The sequence below is a fragment of the Orcinus orca genome, chromosome 12 (assembly GCF_937001465.1).
Source record: "Orcinus orca chromosome 12, mOrcOrc1.1, whole genome shotgun sequence".
Taxonomy (NCBI): Eukaryota; Metazoa; Chordata; class Mammalia; order Artiodactyla; family Delphinidae; genus Orcinus; species Orcinus orca.
In genome coordinates this window covers 45,416,586-45,441,046 of record NC_064570.1, presented here as the reverse complement: position 1 = coordinate 45,441,046, position 24,461 = coordinate 45,416,586, and the positions used below count along the sequence as shown (strand labels likewise).

Sequence of the window (24,461 nt, the reverse complement as noted above, 5' to 3'; positions counted from 1 at the left end):
ATATCCTCCATGACTATGTCATTCTTCTGAAGGTTGTGCCCTACTCCCTTTCCTCCTGTTTCATAGTCAATGGGTCAGAATCACAGATGACAACCTGGACTTGCCATAGGAGTCTGAAGTGTGTGTGCTGGGACGGGAGCAGGGAGGGGGAATCTTGTAGGACTGAGCCCTTAACCTGTGGGATCTGATGCTATCTCTAACACCTGAATGCACATGAATGCCTGAATGCCTGTGTCTCCATTTTTGCAATCTAAAGGAGTTTCTCTCATACAAAGTCTTTGTACATAACATATAAATGTACGTATGTGTATGCACGTATTGTGTATTTGTGTGTATGTCTATATAGAGAGAGACAGAATGTGTACATGTTTATATATATATAATTAATCTAGTGCCCATTCCGGTATGGGTATAGCCCATACCCATTCCAGAGAGATAGTAAGATAAGTGGTTGCCAGGGATGGAGATGGGGGAGGGTGAGGAGTGACTACTAACATGTAAGGGGTTTCTTTTGGAGGTGATGAAAATGTTTTAAATTAGTGATGATGGCTGTGTAATGTTGTAAATATACTAATACAATACCATTAAATTGTATTCTCTAAAAGATGTGAATTTCATGTATCTAAATTATAGCCAAACAAAGCTGTTATTTTTTAAAAGTCATTCTACGCAATCATTTCTCCTGTAAATAACATTTCCTACCTCTGCACATCAGAAGTCATACAGGAGAAATGGAGAACATCTTGAGAGGTTATCTACTTGCCTGCAGGCAACCGACGGATCAATTCCCGTCAGAAGCTTAAAATCCTGTCAACATTTAGAATAATGTCAAAGAAGATGTATCTTTCATCCTAATCCCTCTTTAGTGAAATGTTCACAAGTATGTAGCCCATGATTTGAATAAAAGGAAATAAGTAATTCTAGTTAAAAGTTGATCTAAAATTCTGGGGACTTCCCCAGTGGTCCAGTGGCTAAGATTCCGAACTCCCAATGCAGGGGGACCAGGTTCGATCCCTGGTCAGGGAACTAGATCTCACAGGCATGCGGCAACTAAAGACCCCGCATGCCGCAACTAAGATCCCATGTGAGACCGGGTGCAGCCTAAATAAATAAATATTAAAAAAAAAAACAATTGATCCAAAATTCTCTCTACATTTATAGCATATATCTTCTGGTAGAAAAAAATATTTTTAATATATTTTATTATTATATATTTTAATATATATATATACTTTTTTCAAAGCTAAACAATGCTAATAAAGGAACATGGATAAATGTGTTGCAACTCTGATTCTACCTACATGTTGTAGGGCTACTAGCTGTGAACTCTAAAGTCATCTTATAATTTATCTTCAAAAAGAGAGGGCAAATGTTAACTCATGGTTCATTTCATCACCCCCCAAAAAAACCTCTTTTCATCAGATGGAGGTATACAGCCAGGATTCACTGAGACCCACTTCTATTCATACTCATCCACAATGGCCAATAATACGTGCTTCTGTCTGTGGAGTGTTCCAAACCACTTCCCGTGTGGAGCTGCCCACTGTGAATGGATGTTTGCTCAAACAAACTCTTAAAATTTCTAACATGCCTCCATTTATCCTTTAGCAAAGTAAACCTCGCTAGCGTTCTGTGAGATATTAATGGGAGTTCCACAGAAGAAAACAAAACAAAACCTTCTCAGCATTAGCAATATTTCCTCTCAAATTACTCTAGAAGATGTATAAGAGAAATATCAAACACATAGGTATCCCTTTTTTGTGTGTGTGATAATTTCCCTTTAAAAAAAGTGCGGCAAGAATGTCAAACAGTCAAGTGAAATGCTGTAACAGCCAAGATCATGTGATGTCAGGTCTGCCATTGCTACACAAGCTATACCTACCCAGCAGCTGGTGCCAAACTCTGTCTTCTATTATTATTACCATTCTGTGTTAGGTATCTCATAATTTCAGCATGTATTTTTGATGTTACCCAACATCAATTGTATATTTGCATATAAATCAAATGCTGATAGCTTCTAATTGAAATTAATTTTTTCATGAGACGCTTTTATGATTTCTGTTAATCCGAGTCTATTTCTCATGAGCTCCAGTTGCCATCCCATCACTATGTTATACTTTTAAAAGTATTGTACTGACAAATGAATTTGGGAGATTCAGACCTAAACAGACAAGAATATTTGAGCTCAGAGAATCCAACAATTCTGGGTTTTAATCCAAACTCCATCAGTTATCACCTAGTGAAATGAGATAATCCAGTTAAGTGTAACCAGCTATACCTGTCATTCATCATATCCTAGGCACTCAAAGGAGCAGAGATAGAATGGAGAGCCCTGCCTTTAGGTCATCAGAGTCCAGAAGCAACATTCCTTTCTTGTAGCCAGATTCTGACAGCAAATAGAAATGACTATTTCCCAGAATCATAGAACTTCAGAACAGAAAGGATGATGGAGATCATTTAAGTCCCCCATTTAATAGCTGAAGATCAGAGAGAGTATTGTGTTGCATATTCAGGAAGCAGTGATAAAATTATGATTAGAACTTGGAATAGATTGTACCTCTGTCCCCAAATATTCATTTCCTTTTCATATGAAAAGATTAATTCATTCCACCCATTGCAATGTAACATGCAATGCCTCGTACAGAAGTATATACCTCTATCCCACTTACATTGGGCTTGGTCATGTGCTTTGGCCACTGGCACGTGAAGGGACATTGCTTGCATATGCTGTGGCCAAGCAGAAGCTTTAACAGTCATCATGTGGGTTTGCCAGCTCCCTATTCTTTTCCCTCTGCCACAGACTCACATGTCCTGGAGGAGACAGCTCCTTCAGGCTGGAATGAAGAGGACACTGGAAGCAGACAAGCATGTGATCCATCTTCTCACATGTCAAGAATGTGAAAAACTTTATTTTCTGTTGTTGTAAGCCCCTGAGATTGTACAGTTATTCATCCCTAGAGCAAAGCTGAATAATTTAGAACACAGAACCAAAAAGGATAAGTGATCTGCTCAAGTTTACACAACTAGGCAACTAAATAGCAGAACCAGAATTAAATCTCGGTTCTTTTAACATGCAGTCCAGTGTTCTCTCCATATTTCAGAACTCCTGAAATGCTCAATATAAACATCTACACAGAACATTTTACTGAGATATTTAGAACATCTGCAAAAGCAATTTACTCCAAGACTACAGCTTTGTCCAATTAATCATTCCTTATATGCTGAGGGCAACTAACAGGCTACTAACTAATCCATGAAACTCACACTCATTGTGGTCATTAGTGACCATACCAACCAGGAGCCATTCCCCCTGATGTGAACTGGGTGGTGTGGAGTTGCAGACTGAGTGAGGTTTGCCCTTTTTCATCTGTTGTCGTTGGCCTGGTCATCTTCAAGTGCCTGTTATCTGGGGTGAGATACAGGATTCTAGCAACAGCTCTGTTGTATAGTCTTATCTTTGGAACATATGGACTCTTTCACACTTGGTTTCCCTAAGTAGGCCTTTAAAAGTGATGGCAAATTCTGTCAACAAGTCACACCTGTTTTTTGCCCTCTCCAGTAAAAATCTGTCCAGGAGCTTCAAGAAGCTCTTTCTACTACAGGGGCACTTTGTGCCCCTGTGCCATTTGCTCCTATAGCCATTTCCCTCAGAAGTACTGTCAAAATGTATGTCTTCAGTAAGCCCTCCCAGTTAGAATCAGAACCTTTTATCTAATGATTATGCTCTTTTTTTGGACCTTTATACCCCATTTGAACTATATGATATAGATGTTCTAGATCTAATTCAATGTTCTGTATTCACTTTTGGGTGATCTTGATCTTAGTCTAATAGTCATATTAGACTATTGGAATTTGAATGTGGAGCTCAAACTAAGTAATTTATTGTGTTTAGTGCTATAGACCTTTAAAGGCATTCATTATATTCTGAATAATTATATAATATGATTAATTAGGCTTGTCTTATGAGGGGTTACTCCTCTTTGTTAATTCAAAGTTGGAATCTTGAGTTTGGAAAAGTTGGAAGTTATACAGATTATATGCAGTAAAAGGGATTTTTGGTTGAGTAATCATTGTAGACAACCAATCTGAGCCATTATTTAGTAAATAGATTCAGTTTTTATTCCAAACTATAGGAAGGTTTTATCTTAGTTTTCCTGATTATGTCAGAGGATAATTTATTGATCTATATCTGACACTATACACCAAGATAAATTCCAAAGGGATCAGAGATTTAAATATGAAAAATTAAACCGCAGAAGAATATTTTTTTTTTTTTTTTTTTTTTTGCGGTACGCGGGCCTCTCCCGTTGCGGAGTACAGGCTCCGGACACGCAGGCTCACCAGCCATGGCTCACGGGCCCAGCCGCTCCGCGGCATGTGGGATCTTCCCGGACCGGGGCGCGAACCTGCGTCCCCTGCATTGGCAGGCGGACTCCCAACCACTGCGCCACCAGGGAAGCCCAGAAGAATATTTTCAACTTTGGAGTGTGGAAGGCTTTTAAAATATGGCTCAAAATTTAGAGACCATAAGAGAAGCTGATAAATTCAACAACATTTAAAAGAAATTCTGAAACATAGACACACACATATGCAAGCCAGTCATTTAACAAACTGGCAAAAAAATTTTTCAAGTTAAATTGAAAAATAATTTTTCTAATATATAAAGAGCTCCTAAAAATCAATAATAAAAAGGCAACCCCCAAAATGGGCAAATTATATGAACAGTGTGTTCAAAAAGTAGAACTATAAATTACTCTTAAACATATGAATAGATACTGACCTCACTCATTATGAGAGATACAAATTAAAATTACACTCAGATATTATTTTTCATCTAGGAGACTGGCAAAAATTCAATGACTTGAAAATATACCTATAGGAGTGAAAATTTAGACAAAAATCTCTATGATGACAATTGTCAATATTAACAAATTAATAAACGCACAGAGAAAATTTTCCAGTAATATTATTTTTGAAAATTTACTTGACTAATATACTTGCCAATTTGCAAAATGACATTTGTACAAATTTATTCATTGAATAATTGTTTATAATACTAAAATAATGGAAACAACCTAAATGTATACCAATAGAAGACTTTATATTAATTGTGGTACATCCTTACAAACAAATACTCTGTCGCAATAAAAGAGAATGAGAAAACTCCTTATGCACAATATGAGAAGATTGCTGAGCAATATTGTTTAATGAAAAAAAAATAGGGGGACTTCTCTGGTGGCACAGTGGTTAAGAATCCACCTGCCAATGCAGTGGTTCGAGCCCTGGTCTGGGAAGATCCCACATGCCGCGGAGCAACTAAGCCCGTGCGCCACAACTACTGAGCCTGTGCTCTAGAGCCCGTGAGCCACAACTACTGAAGCCTGCGTGCCTAGAGCCCATGCTCTGCAACAAGAGAAGCCACCACAATGAGAGGCCCACACACCGCAATGAAGACCCAACACAGCCAAAAATAAATAAATAAATACATTTATAAAAAAAAAAGAAAGAAATAAACTACTACTTAAAAAAAAAAAATAGGGATGGGGGGCAGGAAGACAAGGATAAAGATAGGAAACATCTCCAAATAGTTTTTATTCCTTTCAGTTTTCGAACCATGGAAGAGTGTCACCTATTTAAAGGGTCAGTGAATTAGAGTTAAGAAAGCAAATTAGATGAGTTAGTTTTCAAAGTCTAGTTGGCATTAATAAGTAGAGCCTTAGATATTTTTCTTCTTTTTTTCTTCTTAAAACTCACTCTAAGGAAATATTGTGGGCTGAATTGAATTGCATCTCACAATGCTGCTAGGCAAAATCCCAAAAAGCATGTTCTAACACATTTTATATATATGGGGCCTGAACACTATTTCCTGGTACCCTCCTAAGAGTAACTATATGAGAAGAATTTCAGGATATAGCAATTTATATTTTGGTATTCTAATACATTTCCCACAGTGTCTGAAGAAATAATGGCATTTTGCATTTTTGGTGAGGGGGAAGCTGTATTGGCTAGAAAATCTATTTCCAACCACAGGGTTTCACACTTGATGGCTGTATAGGAGGAGGACTGTGCTGTGTTTCTTTGGAAATTATTGTGGATCCATGACATAATATATTTTAAATACTAGGGGTGGAGATTATTTTCTAGTCAGATCATTATCCAGGTACCTCATAGAAGAAACTATTTGGTGAAAAAGAAAAAATAAGGGGGACCTGGCAATAAGTAGAATGCATACATGCATACAACAAATAGATAAGTCCTACGTATTGAATTTCTATGGAGTGCAAGGCAGAATTACAGGCACAAAGAGATATAGAAATTAATAGAATATGATTCCTACCAAAAAGAACTTAAATTTAATACAGCAAATAAGTTATGTAGACAATTCATCAAAATACAAAGTAGAATGTAGTAAGCTGTTAAGGAACAGATTTGCAGAGCACAGAGAAATCTCTTCCCCCTGGATAGCTGCACTGTCAAAAAAAATAAGAATTGCAAAGTAAAAATTTACAAGTATTCCTTCAGCATTGTGTAAGGAAGAGGGACCTTCTGAGGACTTCAAGTGACTTCCAGTCACTTATGAAGACAGGACAATTTCCCTGGCTCTACAACTGCCTGGACAAAATAGCACCCAAGATTGGCCAGCTGCCTTCATTATGTGGTGATTGTTTTCACCACCAGAAATCTTCCGGTTACTGACCTAGGATGTCTTGAGACCCAGGAATCCTTTTTTGGAATCCCAGACCAATTCCAAAAACGAACTATCTATCTCCATTTCACAGTACAAATTACTAAGTCTCTATGAACAGGTCTGCCATGAGTAGACCAGCATGAGAAAGGGAGTCGCCTCAAAGCCCTGCCGACTTTCTATCAACAGAAAACCTCACATTTCAGAGCCTGGGAAGATGAGCTCCAGGAATAATACCTGCTGGGACCTCAGGGAAGTGCCAGCACCAGGAGCAGCTCCGCCAGAAACAAACAGGAGGCCACGCCCAGCGCCATCCTCTATGACGTCTTTTCAAATGACAGTAAATTTCAGTACTTTGGAAAATAAAATTCAGTGAGCCAATAAATAGGAAAACAGGAAACTACTTTCTGAGGCAAATGCATGTTTTTACAACAGTGTGAACAAGGCAGTTATACCAAGTCCCAGGGCAGGCCATCTAAAATATTTGCCAGGGGCTTCCCTGGTGGCGCAGTGGTTGAGAGTCCGCCTGCCGATGCAGGGGACGCGGGTTCATGCCCCGGTCTGGGAGGATCCCACATGCCGCGGAGCGGCTGGGCCCATGAGCCATGGCTGCTGAGCCTGCGCGTCTGGAGCCTGTGCTCCGCAACGGGAGAGGCCACAACAGTGAGAGGCCCACGTACCGCAAAAAAAATAAAATAAAATAAAATAAAATATTTGCCAGGAGAAGACTGTCCAACTTAAAAACACGGTTCAGCGAAGCTCCATTTTTTAATCTCAACATTAAACATTGATGAACTAGCTTTGGGTTGTTTTTTGTGTGTTATTATTTTTTTAATTGGAGCATATAAGCTTATGTATAAATATAGCTTAAGCAGCCGTTTCACAAATTTCTATAACCATAAAACACCTCTAAAATTGTTATATGGTGGATTAGAAATTTACAAAGAAATGAGTTCTTGGATTAAAGTGGATAGCAAAAAAAAAGTCTGATCTAATTTCTGAAGTAAAATACATAACATTATGCTAAAGGCGATCTAACTTCATACAAGAGAGGCATTCATGCGGGTACTTCTGACATTCATTTCTTAGCACTGGTCTTCCTGTCTTTGAACATGTCTGGAGGACACTGCGGTGATAGCTGAAGTTCTTGTGCAGAGTCTCCTCCAGAGAACTCATCTTCCTTTCCCTCCCCTTTGCCCTTTTCTCCCTGCCATCCCTCTGCACATCCTCTCTCTCTCCATTCACACTGTTCTTCCTGTGTCAGCATCATGAAACCTCAAACCAAACTTTAAATTTTTAAGCAATATTTTCATTATTAGGTCCTTGATTATACACCCTGCTCAGAGTTACATTTTCGTTAAAGAGTACAGGTTACTAAAGTTCAACATGTGTTTGGCATTATTTTAAAAGGCGTTGCTCTCTGGTAAGCTACAAGGAGAATTTAAGACTGCAAACCTGCAAGCTAGCAGCCCAAGCATCTACTCCATGGATTCGTTGCTTCCTTGCAGTAGAAGCCTTCACTTTCTTTCCTTCTGCTTTTGGTTACATCAGCTTAAAATAGGAAAGGACCCAACAGCAAACTTCAGTTATGAACTGAGCACTTGTGCAAGATGTGGTCTCTGCCCTCCAATGAGGCAGACGACATCAAAATGCCTTCAGCCTACAAAGATTCGAGGAGATCCTAGAGCAGCGCGGGGAGGATTCTAAATCCTAAGAACGTGTGGTGGAAGAAAAGTTTGATACCAAGTCTAATGTGAAACAGGGAAGCAGTTTTCATTCTGGCCCTGGTATATTCTCTCTTCCTCCCCACCCCCCTTTTTAAAAAATATTTTTTAAAATTTCTAATTGTGCTGCCCTGGTATATTCTCTTCCTTTAGCCAGAGACAAATCATTAAATGACTTACAATTCTCTCTCTTTCTCCTTCTTTCTCTCTTTCTCCCTCACCCTCTTCCTCTTTCTATTTTAATAATACTTAGCTACCTCAAAGTGTTGCTGGAAGGATTCTTAAGTATGTTAAGTGCTTTGAAGATAAAAAGCAACATATAAATGCTTAAGTACTACTATAAAAGTTCAAGTAAATGAGCTCAGAGCATGTGATTTAAATGGAATGCACGTGAATATACAATCCACAGACAGCCAAACAACTAAAGAAGCTTCAGCTAAGACTAGTAACCCACATGACAATAAGCCTTAAATATCACGGAATGTTTTCAGAGCTGAAAGGCTCTCAGAGATCATACAGTGCAAGGCCTTCCTTTTACAGGCTGAGAAAAGGGAAGTCACAAACGACCCGTCCAAGGCACATGGAGGGATAGGGACAGACATGAAGAAACCAAGCCTCCTTAGTGCCCACCAGTGCTTCTTATACTGCTCCAGCTAACTACCAAATGTCAAATATAGGGAAGAAAATAGCATGTGCAGTTGAAATGTTGGTATTTGTTACCACACATCTGGATATTGCTAAATATACTGATTTAAGATTAAATTCTCTTTTGTTGAGAATAAGTGTTCTTCTATAGATATATCTTGACCCTTATTTGTATATTTGAAGCTGTTTTCCCATTAGAAGGCTAGTTACAAGGATCTATAACTATACTCATATTCTAGTGACCCTCCGAAAATTGGTAAACGTAGTGAGAAAGGAAGTGAGAATATTTTCAGCTGACACCAAGCACGACAACCGGAGCAGTTGGTGAGAAAGAGTAAATAACCATTGACACGATCCCTAAACTGACAGATATTCTTCAGCAAACTTTTCAAATGAGACTCTCCATGCTACTTTGGAATTATATCTTTTTCAATGAAATATACCAGAGTATCTATTAACAGGGTAATGATACCCAGCACCATTTGGAACGTCGCATAACCAGAGCGCTCTGGCTCCGGATGCTGGTAAGGTATTCATCTTATTACCAACCCAGTAGATCTGTTCTGGTTTAATGAGGCTGCCTTAAATTCTCTTCAAGTAAATTGGGGCCCTCCAACTTTTAGTGGGCATGAGAATCACATGGAGGGGCTTGTTAAAACAGATTTCTGGCTCCATTCCCGGAGTTTCTGACTAAGTAAGTTTGGGGCGGGTCATATGAAATTAGCCCATTTGGGATGGGCAAGTCTCATTTGTATTTCTACAAGTTCCCAGAAGATGCTAATACAACTTAGGACCTCACTTGGAGAACCAGTGGGTTAAAGGAAAGCCATGCAAATAGCAGTCAGTAATTTGTCTGGCTCTGCTTCAATTAGCTGCCTGGGTAGAAACCTACTCAGAATGCAAAGAGGAGTTGGTAATTAACCAGGAAAAAATTAATTCCTGAAGACAAGTTTTCAAATTAGCAAAGCCAAATCTGGCCCAAATCGATTCTGTTTGACTCACATAGTGTTATTTATTTTAATTGAATTTGTTGTCAACATTTAAAATTCATAACATTTTGTATAAAAATTCGCCCTAGCTTCTCTCAATAAATCAACTATCTGACAGCACAGGGCCACGTGCTCCCGTTAGACAGGGCACCATGTCAGGGGACCACACTCTCCACCTGACTTGCTTCATTTGCTCAGACTGCCTCCTGCTTTTGATTTTGTGTTACTGTGTAGATAATGAATCTAAACATTTCAAGCCTCTAAATCATTTCTTCAGTTTAGTTATCTACTGTACACACAGTTTTATTAAATAAACCAGGCATGTCACCCTCGTTTCATTTTATTGTATTCTGTTTGAAAGCAGTCTATGCATATACGGAAGAGCCAAATAGAATCTCACATCATTAGCCAGTATCCCTAGGATTGGCCGGGCAATTTTCCTTTTTTACTTTACTTTAGAATAGCTAAATATTATATTATCTAAGTTTCAAAGGAATTCAGAAGTAAGAAAAAGCTCAGGAATGATATAAGATTTGCTATATAGAATTGATACTCTCAAATGTATATTTTGTTAAATAGTAAAATATATTTCATTTTCTGTATCTTACTTTTTAAAATACCTTTTTTTTTTTTTTGCAGTACGCGGGCCTCTCACTGTTGTGGCCTCTCCCGTTGTGGAGCACAGGCTCTGGACGCACAGGCTCCGGACGCACAGGCTCAGCGGCCATGGCTCACGGGCCCAGCCTCTCCGCGGCGTGTGGGATCTTCCCGGACCAACCGGGCACAAACCTGTGTCCCCTGCATTGGCAGGCGGACTCCCAACCACTGCGCCACCAGGGAAGCCCTAAAATACCTTTTATATGTATGTGCTGTTTGATTTTATCTTAGTACCCAAACTTTACTTTTCACCCTAATTTCCTTACCTTTTTTTTAATTTAAAAATTTAACCTATTATGTGTACTTTTAGAGAATCATTCAAATCCATTTTGGAATAAAAATAATACTAAAGTAAATATTCACATTATTCTTCACAAACTTATAATGAGCTTTTGGGGAGAAGTGTTCAAGTTCTACTTCAGTTTGCTGTGGTCCCACGACCAGCCTCACCTGGGAACTTACTAGAAATGCAAATTATTGGATCCCACCCCAGACCCATCAAACCAGAAACCGCAGGAATGGAGCCCAGCAATCTGGATTTTACCAAGTTCCCTGGGTAATTTAGATGCACAATAAAGTTTGAGAACCACTACTTCTTTAAACCATCAAATGGGTATGGAAAATAATTGTGCCTGTGCGAATAGTAAAATATAAAGCCAAAAGATTTGTGAAGGTGATTTCTGAATCAGTTAAAAGTATGGTTTTTGGTCAATGTTGTTCTCTATTTGGTAGTACTCATCAGATAGAGATTTTTCTTTCTCATCCTTCTGAAAGAGTTTTCTGTTTTAGAATTTGCTTTCATAACTAACTTTGAGAACTATAAGGCATATTTTATCTGAGACAGGTATACGAGACCACAGTGCCACTGGAAAGGGCAAGAAGATTAACTTACACTGTCATTTTGCCTTATCTCTTTTTGATATTCTTAAAAATCAAATGTCTGTGGATCATTTGGACAATGGAACTGAAGTATTCTCCATCTTTTTTATACTTATCATCAGAATGATAATATCCAGGATGAATCCAATGATTCTCAACCATGGATGCTTTCAAATCACAAGGGGGCTTTTAGAAAATGTCCTGGCCTCAGCCCCGACCCCAAAGATCCTGACTTAGTTGGCCTTATATGGGACCAGGGCCACTGGTACACTTTTAAGAGCTCCCTAGGTGATTCTCCTGCAAAGCTGGGGCTGAGAAGCCCTGTTTGCATCCTTCTTCAGTGTTGGCAGTGACCTAAAAACCAAATCTCTGACCTCAGCCCTTCTCTCCCAGTGGAACATGAAGCTACCTCTCTTCACATGAGCAGAGACAAGTCCAGTAACTAGGAAATCTTGAATAACTATCAATTGAAATGGCCTAAACACAAAGTCACTCTGTTTGTATCAAGCAAAGATAAAAATATGCGCAAATAAATCAGGTTTCCAAACACTTTCTACCAGATAATTAAAGCCAAAGTACTTCTTCTTTGACTTGAAAATTTGGATAATTGGCTTCTCTCTCCACCTTGCTCTGGGGTGTAGACAAAGTCCACAGCAAAAGTAGTGGATTCTGGGGCTTCCCTGGTGGCGCAGTGGTTGAGAGTCCGCCTGCTGATGCAGGGGACGTGGGTTCGTGCCCCGGTCCGGGAGGATCCCACATGCCGTGGAGCTGCTGGGCCCGTGGGCCATGGCCGCTGGGCCTGCGCGTCCGGAGCCTGTGCTCCGCAGCGGGAGAGGCCACGGCAGTGAGAGGCCCGCGTACCGCAAAAAAAAAAAAATTAAAATTAAAAAAAAAAAAAAAAAGTAGTGGATTCTGCTGCTTGCTTGACCTCAAGCAAGGGGAGGGGTGTAATCAATTCTCAATTTTACTCTGTGGGTGGAGCGTTGATACAACCAAATCCAAAAGCCTTCAGTCTTTTGTGGGATGAATTGTCACTTCTGAAAACATTAGATTTGAATCAGAATTCAGAAACAAAATGTTAATTTCTTCTCTCCATCCCCCTCAAAACTATTTATTTATTTATTTATTTATGCAACTTCTGGTGTTTTTGTGACAATACTCTCTTCCCACTATTTCCTCATGGATCTTTGTTTTTTGACCTTCTGATATGAAAACAGGCATTACAGCCATGTTTTTTGGCTCTTTTTTTTCTTTGATTTAGGGAAGTGGCAAGAATGTGTGGAACAATCACAGAAGTTAACGTTTCCTCTTATAAACAAATGGAAAGGGCAACTCACCAAAGTTTCTCACTGACTTCAGGGACCTTTTCTTTAAAAAGAATGAGAAGAAAATGTAGAAAATCTTTAACTGTATGATATCCACAAAGACCATGACATTAGGGAAGATCCAACATTTATTCTCAAAGTTTCAGCAAAATTGTTCCATTGTGTTTAGCAGCATGAAGATCTGAGATGGAATTTTAGTTCTATCCACAAACTAATTGTGTGATTTAGGGAAAATTACCTAACTTCCCTAAACCTTGTTTTGTCTTCAGTAAAATGATCTCATGGGATTCTTATGTAGATTAAATGAGAGAACATGTATAAAGCATTTGCACAGTACCTGGCAAGGAGTATAGAATCAACAAGTGTCAACTCATCATTATTATTACTCTGGGCAGATTCCCTGAAGGCTAGCTTTGGCTACATTTCTCAATTTCTTCTCTGTCTACATCAAACTGAGGTATTAAACAATTAAGAAACAGTGATTTGAGATGTTTCCACAGTAGATAAAGTTATTTAAAAAAATTTTTTTAAAGAAAAGAGGGAACTAGCACACTCAAAAGCCACAGGATAACTGGATAAGCAGGCTTTTATATTGCAGCATTCACTTTGGAGAAATAACCCATAAATACGAGGGTTATCAATCCAAATGGACCAGTAATTACAGAACATGAGGGCTGTGTCATCAAGAAAGTAAAGGAGCGTCTTTCATCCTAATTGCATCGGATTCTATAGTGACTGGATTGGACTGAAACACCTGCACGATGCTTACACCTCAGCAGACAGTACAGGGCAAGCCTCCGTAAGGCTGTGTTGCAGAAGCCTCCCAGAGCACTGTCAGAGGAGTCAGCCCCACTGATCTATCGGCTCCAAGCCTCTGGGCAAGCAAGCAGCAACCCCACTTCCTGTTACACTCCGGATTCCTCCCTTGGGCTTGCATTCCAAGCTGCCCTGACTCTCCCTCCCAGGGACTCCTCCAGGTCACAGCCTGAGGAATTCTACGGCTGCAAGTAGACACTCCGAGAAGACTGAGGATGGGAACTATTTTAACTCACAAACAAATCTAAAAGGGGGAGGGGTCTCTGCACTCCCAGATGAAAGAGAGTCAGGCTTGTGAATCACTGAAAATAGCAGGAAATCAGACAAGAAGGGCCTTGTCCCAGAGTAATAGCCTCACTCAGAGATTAAAATAGGTCTGACCTTTGTCTATGGGACTGTGTTGTCTCAGTCACATTTAGCTGCTCCAGCTGAGGACTTCTGGAAATCTCCATCTGCGTGTTGCAAAACCGCATCTCTGGGTCAGGGGGTGGTCTCTCCCTCAACACAAAGGAGCCACTTATTCAGGGTGGCACTTAACTGGAGCTTGTGACTTGTAAGCCAAGAAAATGGAGCTCACTGAAATTCCAGTTGTCTTTTCTCCCTGCTCAAAGGAACTTAGAAACAGAGAAATGTGACAGTGAAGGAAACTGAGGTTCACGAGCCAACCCTGAAGTTATGTGATGGTCACCCACACATTTGCTAGCCTCTGGAGGGGCCTAAAGGTCCCAGTCTTCTTGTAAGGCTTCTCTGCTTTAAAAGTGTATCTGGGGAGCCAACTGTTGCCATGTTTGGGGACAATGGGGTGCAGCTTTGTTGGGCAGGATCAACAGAACAGAAGGCAAGCCATTTATAGACAGGAGGCCCGGAGATCAGGAAATTAATCCTGTTTTCTACTGCTACCCCTGCCAATGAGACACTGCTTCAAACTCAGATTACTTCTCTGTGCCTCAGTTTCACCTTCTATTAACTATAAGCTGGAGATAATAATACCCATTCCTCCCTGGTTTCTCAGTATATTGTGAGAAGAAATTATTGCATATGTGAGCCCTGGGGAGAAATGCCTTAATTCAAAGCATCATTATTGCTGTTTCTTATCGCCCAATAGTCTCTAAGGTAATCATAGCTTTCTTTTACTAAGATCCCATGCCGTCGCTGGCCTGGTAACCTAAATGTCAAAAGGTGGATATCCCATTGCAAAGTTCTTCCCAACTTTGCTTTTAATTCACATGACATCCAATTTGCTTACTTGATTTTGCCAAACATCATTTTGCACAAGCAGCCTCCACTAAGATGCAACAGGAGCTGAAGTGACCATTCAGATCCTTAAACATGATGTAGATGAGTTGGGGATGTAATCTCTCCATCTAATTAGACAGGGGTGGCCATTTCCTTTTCTGATTTACTCTTCTGTTCCTCTCTTTGACCTGGAAAGAACAAGGTAATACCGCTTAACCATGTATTGTATTCAAACCACGCCAACCACCAAGCATTATTTCAAAACTTGCCTAGGCTGAGCTAGAGCATGTGGCCCATGCCATCAGACTCTAACTCCCCTAAAATAGCTCTCTGTTATTTTATATGAAGAGTGATGTATAACAATCAAACTTGAAATTCTATTTTTTAATTATCTTTTATTGTGGTAAAATACCCATAATTATTTTTCACATGCAGTTTTCTGGGATTAAGGTGTATAATGTTGTCAGATTTTCTTTTTTTTTTTTTTACTGAGGTTAAAAACATGTAACGTTAGATGATTTATCACCTGAACCATTTTTAAGCATACAGTTCAGTGGCATTAAGTACACTCATATTGTTGTGCAATCATCACCGCTCTCCATCTCCAGAACTTTCTTCATCTTCCCAAACTGAAACTTTGCACCCATTAAACAACAACTCTCTATTTCCCTCTCAGCCTAACCCTGGGTCACCACCATTCTACTTTCTGTCTCTATGAATTTGGCTACTCTATAAAGGTATCTTCTATAAATTAAGCTATACAATATTGACTGGCTCACTTCACTTAGCATAGTGTTCTCAAAGTCCAGCCAAGCCATAGCATGTGTCAGAATGTCCTTCCTTTTTAAGACTGAGTGATATTTCACTGTATGGATATATCACATTTTGTTTATCCATTCATCCATCAACAGACCTGGTGGCTTCTACATCTTGACTATTATGAATAGTGCTTCTATGAACGTGGGGGTGCAAATACCTCCTCCTTGCTTTCAGTCCTCTTGGGTGTATGCCCAGAAGTGGAATTGTTGGATTATATATTAACTCTATTTTAATTTTTTTTACATCTTTATTGGATTATAATTGCTTTACAATGTTGTGTTAGTTTCTGCTGTACAGCAAAGTGAATCAGTTATACATATATCCCCTCCCTCTTGAGCCTCCCTGCCACCCTCCCCATCACACCTCTCTAGGTCATCACAAAGCACCGATCTGATCTCCCTGTGCTACACAGCAGCTTCCCACTAGCTACATCTATTAATTCTTTTTAAAATTTTTTTAGGAACTGCCATACTGATGTCCATAGTGGCTGCGCCATTTTACATTCTCATCAACGGTGCACAAAGGTTCCAATTTCTCCACATCTTCACCAACACCTGTTATTTTCTATTTTTTTTTAATAGCCATCCTAATGGGTACGCTGAAATTCTATTTTTGATAAGAGAGTAGGAGATGGAGGGGCCAAGATGAAACAGGTTACAGGGCGTTCTCATATATTTGTATGAGATTTCTATTGGACAGAGTGATGAGGACTAAAACAGAACGGCTAAGAGCCGTCTCAGAGGATTACACTTCTTGGTTACCCTTGCTCTAACTGGAGAGGAAGTGTATAAAAATGCCTACAAAGGGCTTCCCTGGTGGCGCAGTGGTTGAGAGTCTGCCTGCCGATGCAGGGGACACGGGTTCGTGCCCCGGTCCGGGAAGATCCCACGTGCCGCGGAGCGGCTGGGCCCGTGAGCCATGGCCGCTGAACCTGCGCTTCCGGAGCCTGTGCTCCGCAACGGGAGAGGCCACAACAGTGAGAGGCCCGCGTACCGCAAAAATAAAAAATAAAAATGTCAGCAAGAGAAAACTGAGCCTGAGAAGAGAAGAATGTCAGAAAGAATTTAATGCAAAGTACTCCCCACTTGTACCACGCATCTGGCATACAAATGTTCCACATGACCTGAGATGCATTTTAGTGTCTCACCCTTTTGCAGTTTCACCATAAAATTTCCAGATTATCGACAGAAGCAGATAAGTCACTGAAGGAAGAGTAGGAAGGGTTTTCTCAGGAACTGAGCAATAGAATGGGGAAAACATGTATGGCTAACCCCGGTCAAAGGTAGAAATGAAAAGAATGAGATGGGAAGTTAAGCCTCGAGAAACTCTCTTGCTTCTGCTCTTCCCACCAGCAGCCCATGACCATCACCAACAGAACAAAACATCAGTTCTTTGTTCTACTGCTCACTTCCCTTTCTAAATTGCTGATGTCCTTGTTCTGCTGCCCCCGGGGACCTGATACTGGCCTGCTACTTTCCAATGCCCACAGCCCCCTTCTGAGGGATTTCACCCATCCTCCACTCTCTCTCCTCGTTAGGCATTCAAAAAATATGTATTGGATGCCTGCAAACCATGGAAGTCAAACTATAATGGATGACTTGAGATTTTTAATTTTTTTTTTTTTTTCAAAAATTTTGTTCAAAGCAGAATTAGTATCCTCCACAGTGGTGAACCCAGGACAGGGAAATGGGAACGGTCTGCCCCAAGCGCAAGCAAGTCATCATGGTCTGTAGAGAAATTTTAAACTTTTAAATAATATTAAGAATTTTTCAGTAATAAACTAAAAGAAATGACAAGCTCAAAGGCACACTGCTTTTTATTTTCCCTATGCTCTGCCAACTCTAAACAATGTCAATGATAAAATACTCCTCCCCCTTAAAGTATCTTTCGTTGGTCCAAGTTCTAAGCAATTGCTGTGGTTACTGCTGAGTTTTAATAATACGTATGTAATCTTCATATATATAAAAACATATTATTCTTAAATAAACATCGTATTCTGGAACCTCCATTTGTATACCCAGAGACTCAGCGGTCCACATTCACTTAGAGAGTAAGTTCAAAATGGTTTGGAATCCTTTGAGCTTACCTAGAGGGCAGTTAGCATCTCCAATTCCTAGGGTACTACAGCTTCAAGTGTTTAAAACAATAGATTCAAAACAAACAATGATTGTAAAGACAAAGAAGGCAAACTTGAGTCGCTTCAATACCGCCTCTGGAAGCAATGGAATAAATGGCAGTATAAAGTATTTTCCTTTTTCCCAAGAAATCATTAATGTATTATATTTTAATTTATATATATATATAAAACTAAAATATTTTTATTCTGTAATATTTGTTTTTATTTTTAATTAATTTATTTGCATGATTATCTGTTACGTTTAATAAAACTTTATTGTCTATATTTCTCTTCTGGCTGTTATTACTCATTTCATTGCACAATTATTACTGAAATACATTTTTCATATAAGGGTATTGAAAATGATTGGCGCTGGGTGTCAAAAATACTAGATTCATGGCTGCTCTCACTACTTTTTTTTCTAATTAGTACATAATTCATTGGATTCAATTATCCAACAAAGCGCCTGATATCTGCCAGGCACGGGCTCAGCCATGGACATACAGCACACAACAAGCCTCAAGGTTGGTGTCTCTGGGATACGGCATATTGGAAATCCCAGTTTATGGCTAGAGTATGAAGCCGAACTGAACATACTAATGCAAGTCTAACTTACTGGAGAAGTTCTAGACAATCCAAGACGAGACTGATCAGGTTGCTTATTTCATTCATTTTCCCATAAATGAGAGACCTGACGTATGCTCAAAAGAAGGGGCCTAATATTTTTTACACCTACTTAAAAGAATATTTATGAACTTTTTCTTATCCAGTTCTGTGACTATGTTTAAGAATCACCCACTATCATTATGCCTCCTTAGGCCATGTCAATAAGCACATGATAAACAAAGCAGACTTATGCACATCAAACATAAATGGACCTAGTTCCCTTTAATTATTTTGAGTATTCCTATCAAAAGGAGCATCCTGCAACCTTCTATGAAGAACCGTACAGGTGGTCCAAGGGGTAACAGAATGAAATTGAGCAAAAAATAAAAAAAGTTTAGGTTAAAAATCAGGTAAAAAATATACCTACAGCAAGTCCCATTATTCTGTGGAATAACCTCCCAGGGGAACCTGTAATGGCCCCATCATTCGTGTACGTCATTCTAAACAAGGATGGAAAAAATATTTGAAGATATTCTGTAAGGAAAGCAGCCTGTATTGGAAAAGGAAAAAGAAAATGACCTAATTTTCCATCTGTAATTTTCATGATTCTGCCTTGAATGGCCTCTTCACACATAATATCTGACAATTTGGATATAAGAGACTAAAAAACACAGAAATGATCTTTGGCCAACCCTTTAAGGCAAGAGTTTAAAAACTCTTAAATGGAAACATTCTTGACAATAAAAATCAGACTTAAAATTATGATAAGGCATGCATACTTATTTCATATACACTTACATACTTATTCAGCGTGTGTGGCTTATTTTAAGATCCAAATTCAAATGTGTTACAATGTGCTAGTCACTGCTGCAGCATCTCTGTCACTGCAGCTGATGCTGTTACTGACACTTCCTGTTAAGAGTCAAATCCCATTTTTTAGGCTGAGACAGGAAATACCACTCAGCACTGGAATACATAGGAAAATCAGGACACTTTCAAAGATGTAATGCAGGAAATCAACCCAAGAGAATATTCAAATAGTCACAATGTGCCTAACATTTTCTTCCTCTTTTAAATGTTGAAGCAAAGCTTCCTGTGACTCAAAAGCGACATCAATGGACTCTCAAAATGGCAAGTCCCACGTACGTATTATTCCTTCTCTTCACACTTAATTTTCCTGGCTTGATGTGAGGTTTCTAGGGCTTTAAAGATGGCCTGTAGAGCACATCTATGTATTTACATTTAAAATTCCGTCTTCATGGAGTAGACAGAAAGTAAAACCGGCCATTAACATCAACAATTTGCTCCTTTGAGTTCCTACGGCATGTGGGGAAACTAAGACACCAAGAGATAAGAAACCTGTTTGCAGTTCTTGAGAGGATTACAAGTTAGATGGGGAGAGGCGATGTAATCTAATAACATAAATAATAATACAATGTTACCTGTGTTTCCTTACCTGTAAAATGTAGGTAACAGTGCTTACCTGGTGGTAAGGGATTAGAAGCAATGATTATGGCAAAGCACTCAGCACAGAGTTTGGCACCCATAAATGCTGTATCACAGGTTATTGACCTTACAGGAGAATTGTCAGATAAGCAAATTTTTAAAATAAAGGTGAGTTAGGGAGAAGCAGAGGTCAGAGAGAAGTGAGGCTGTCTGTGGCAACTCAGGAAAGTTTCTTGGACAAAGCAGGACTTAAACTGGGCTTTGAAAAATGAAGAAGACCAAACAAAAGGCAAAAAAAGTCCCCATTCACTTCCGAAAATGGCAATTGGCAGGACTACCGGAGGTGATGACACATTCTTTCAAACTCCCTTCTTGAGTGAACCTATGGCTCTATTTCCTGGATCTTTTAAACCTGTTTTTCCAGGTAAGTACAAACATCTGAGCATTAGTTTATTTACAATTTAGTCCTCATTCAGTTTTGTTCCATTTCGAACTCCTCTGTAGCACAACCTAAGCGCATTCACCAGCCAATGTTTCCTGAAAGACACCTAGGAGACAATACCAGAAGACGCTTGGAGAACAGTAGGGAATGGGGTTTCAGAGTGGACTTTCGCTACCTTTTCAACGGAAGCCAAAGCAAACCAGGTGATTCCTTTCTAGTCAGTATGGACCAGTGAGAGCCCCACACCCTCTGAGTCAGTGGGAAATGGTTTCTTAACTCACTTTTGGGAAATGCTGCCAGTGATTCAGCACTACAGGCTGGCTCCCTGGGATATCATAAGGCATATTTCCCTCACAGCCTCCCCACCCCCTCGGTGAGGGGCAAGTTTCCCAGGCTCCAGTGTTACCCGTAAGCACTGCTGCTACAATAGGAAAGCGTGTCAGAGGGTCAAGGGCAGTCTTTCCTTTACCAACATGATTGAGACTCTAGAAGGCTCTGAGTAGATACTGCATAATTTATCATCCAAACTGGGAACTTTCTGAGAATAAAATGTGGCACTACTACTAACTGTACTGTAACAGCAGATGTAAAAGGGAAATGTCCCAGGAAAATTGTTTGTATGATCACCTTATCTCAGGGTCTTGAGTCCCTGCATGCTAGAGATACTGTATTGATTGTCTTTGCCCTAGAAGCCTCAGATTAGTAGGGAAAATAAGCACATACATGGGCGTTTATAAAGCATTGTACAAGTCAGGGAGCCAGGAAGCTCCCTGAGGCGGCTTTTAAGAGTGAGAGAAGACTTCTGGGGAGAGGGGCTGAACTACCTCCATCTTCATCAGACAGTGAGGAATAGGACCCAAATTCCAGGCAGAAATGTCATTGAAAAACAAAAATATCTAATATTTATCAACCTCTTACTATGTATTAGCCCCCTTATAAAATACTCATTTAACCCAGACTTCTAGTACCTCCATTTTACCTCCAAGGGGAAACAGTTTTAAAACGTTGAAAGAATCATGGGCTTCCCTGGTGGCGCAGTGGTTGAGAGTCCGCCTGCCGATGCAGGGGACGCGGGTCCGTGCCCCGGTCCAGGAAGATCCCACGTGCCGCGGAGCGGCTGGGCCCGTGAGCCATGGCCGCTGAGCCTGCGCGTCAGGAGCCTGTGCTCCGCAACGGGAGAGGCCACAGCTGTGAGAGGCTCGCGTACCGCAAAAAAAGAAAAAAGAAAGAAAGAAAGAATCTATGTCCCTTCCCTTGAATCTTGCTACGATCAATAGAGTACAGTGGAAGTGACACTATGTGACTTCTAAGGCCAAGCAGCTTCCACCTGGTTTGCTGAAACCAACATGTTGGATCCCTGAGCTGCCAGTAAAATGTCCAGCTACCAGCAGAAACCATTCTTCAGCCATCAGCCCAGGCACCAGACATGTGAGGAGTCATCTTAGAAATGGATCCTCCAGACCCAGCGTACAACTGTCCCCACTGGCCCTTTCCTGAATCTGGATCCACAAAAGCTGGCTTTAAAATGGTTATTGTTTTATATCACTAAGTTTTGGGTTAGTTTCATAGCAATAGTAACTGGGTCAAAAAAACAAAACAAAACACAAGCTTAATCAGGCAATGAAAGAGGATTCAATTCCAGAAAGCTTGGTATCAAAAAGCACTCTTTTAATGACTTTTGTATCCATACAAACACCTGTGGTAGCTGACATAGGAAGTTCAGAAAAGAAAGTGATTAGAGATGGATTTGGAGAGAAAACAAGAATCTATCAAGTTATAGATTTCCTTATAAACCACGTTAATGAGTCTGGAGCAATAGGGAAGCCATTGAGAAATTTTAAAGTAGTAGAATATTGTACTCAGCTTTGTGTTTTAAAAGGATCACTCTGATGTTTATGTGGACGATCTTCAAGGGAACCAGATCTGTGGCATTTAGGAGCCTGTTAAAGCAATTCAAGCAAGAAATAAGCCAACAGCAGTGGCAGAACTGATGAGGCGGAAGGGGGATAAAATGAAGAAACGGTAGCTAGACTGAGGACAATTGTTGAATGTTATTCTCTAATTCCACAAAATATTCTATAATCATTCTACTACCAAACCTGGAGGTGGAGAGAAACTGAAAGACAGGTAAAATGATTAGGAAATACTTCTAGAGATGCACTGTACTGAATGATCAGGGCCACAATTGCCCCATAAACTGAAAAGTATAGATGCTTTCATTTTCCTTCCCTCCCCTTGCAGATGGTGGAGGAGGAACAAAGCATGATGGGAAGGTTAGTTATAGACAATCACTTTGAGAAAATGTAACTATATTGTCAATAATGAGAGCCAGGTTCCTCACTGTCAAAGGAAGTGAAAGAAAAGAGAAAGCTAGAAATAACCCTGAGATTATGAACTGGAATTGGAAATATTAGAGTGAACTTGTAGTTTTAGATAATAGATGATAAATATAGATTTGTGTATATAAATATATATACATACATATATATGTATCTGTATGTATATACATATAGAAGTTCAGCTCTGTTTTCCAAGAGAGTCTAGAAGCAATGACACTCCAGTAGCAATGAGCAGTCTGAGAGCAGATTTTGGTTTCCAATAACATTTTCCACTAAAAGGAACCAGGACTCCTTAGATAAACAATTGATTCCAGCACTTGGGTGGGGAAGATACAATATGGACTTGGATTATCTTTTTGTCATAGAACGTAAGGAAGTGTTCAAAGAATGATATAAAGATTGTCAAAAAGACTTGGGAGCAAGTTTACAAAGGTTCCAACTGGACAATTCTGGAAAACTGAGCATCAGAGTAATGATAGTAACAGATCACAATGCATTGAATGAAATAGGAATCCATAAATCTATACTGATATGAAAAATAACTATTAAATGAAGAAATAAATGAAGGAGAAGGGAAAAAAATCTATCCAACTCTAGAATGCCAACTGATAAATAATGGAAATAGAAAATCGCCATTTGACAGTCATATAATAGTCATTAATTCAGGCAGGAATTAGGAACAGATGCTAAGGCTGGTGAGTGGAGGCTTAATGAGTTTGAAGCCTTTGGCATAGCCTTGAACTATCTCAACATAAAATCTTTATCAATTAAAAAAAGGGGGAAATGGTGATTTTTAAGGTGGAGAAAGCTGGCAACTTGACCGAGTGCTAAAGGTTGGCATCACCAGGAGTGGGATAGATGCTCATCCTGAGCTTCCATTGTGCGATCAACTTGGGAAGAGCACAGCATCATTTCTGAGGCCTTCCTGCCAGGAAGGAATGATCTGAGTCTGGTCATAAGAAAACCTCATAAAGGCCCAGGTTGAGGGACATCCTATCAAATGAAGTGTCTGTACTCTTCAATCTGTCAAGGTCATGAATCACAGGGAAAGACTAAGGAAATGCTCCAGATTCAAGAAAAGTAAAGAGTGGCCAAAATTACCACAATGCATGATTCTGGCTCATAAAGGAAAAAGACTGCAAAAGCTGTCAAAATTTGAATGGGGTCTGTGGATTGAAAGGCAGCATCGTATCAATTTCCTAATTTGGAGGATTATTTGGGATTAAGAGGAGAGTATCTTTGTTTCTGAGAAATGTACACTGGAGTTTTAAGCATCGTGTCTACATGAGATATGGAAGTTTTTTGAACTGTTCATGCAACTTTTCTATAAGTTTGAAATAGTCATTTTTTAAAAAAATCTTAAAGTTTTTAAAAAACTGAGGGGGGAGAAATTTGCAACACAGATGGAAAAAATAAAGTATAAGTGCTCAGAGGTTCCTTCATAACAGGAGCTAAAATAAAAGGGTTTTAATTCATTATTTTAAAAAAATTAAGTACCATTCCATATGAAAATTATCAAGTACAGATGATAAAATGCTTAGTAGTTTTGATTCACAAATATCACTGGCATTTGAATAAGTAAAAAAAAAAAAGTAAGGTTATGCTTTTCAAGCTGTCTTTCTGAGAATTTCTGGAAGGTGATTCAACCGTTCTATAAATACTGAGCTCAAATTTCATTATAAAAATATGCTTTCAAATAAATTTTAAAATAAATAAAATACAATAAAAATACATTCA

At 39.5% G+C, this 24,461-nt stretch overlaps 1 long non-coding RNA gene across 1 annotated transcript in view; it reads right to left on the bottom strand.

Moving 5' to 3' along the window:
- Nucleotides 1–24,461, bottom strand: part of LOC125960696 (uncharacterized) — a 337,743-nt gene that overhangs the window by 239,387 nt on the left and 73,895 nt on the right. The window contains exons 4-5 of the long non-coding RNA XR_007470626.1: nucleotides 14,967–15,144; nucleotides 14,102–14,321 (exon numbers count right to left, since the gene is read on the bottom strand). This is a non-coding gene — a long non-coding RNA (uncharacterized LOC125960696). The remainder of the gene's footprint in view (nucleotides 1–14,101; nucleotides 14,322–14,966; nucleotides 15,145–24,461) is intronic.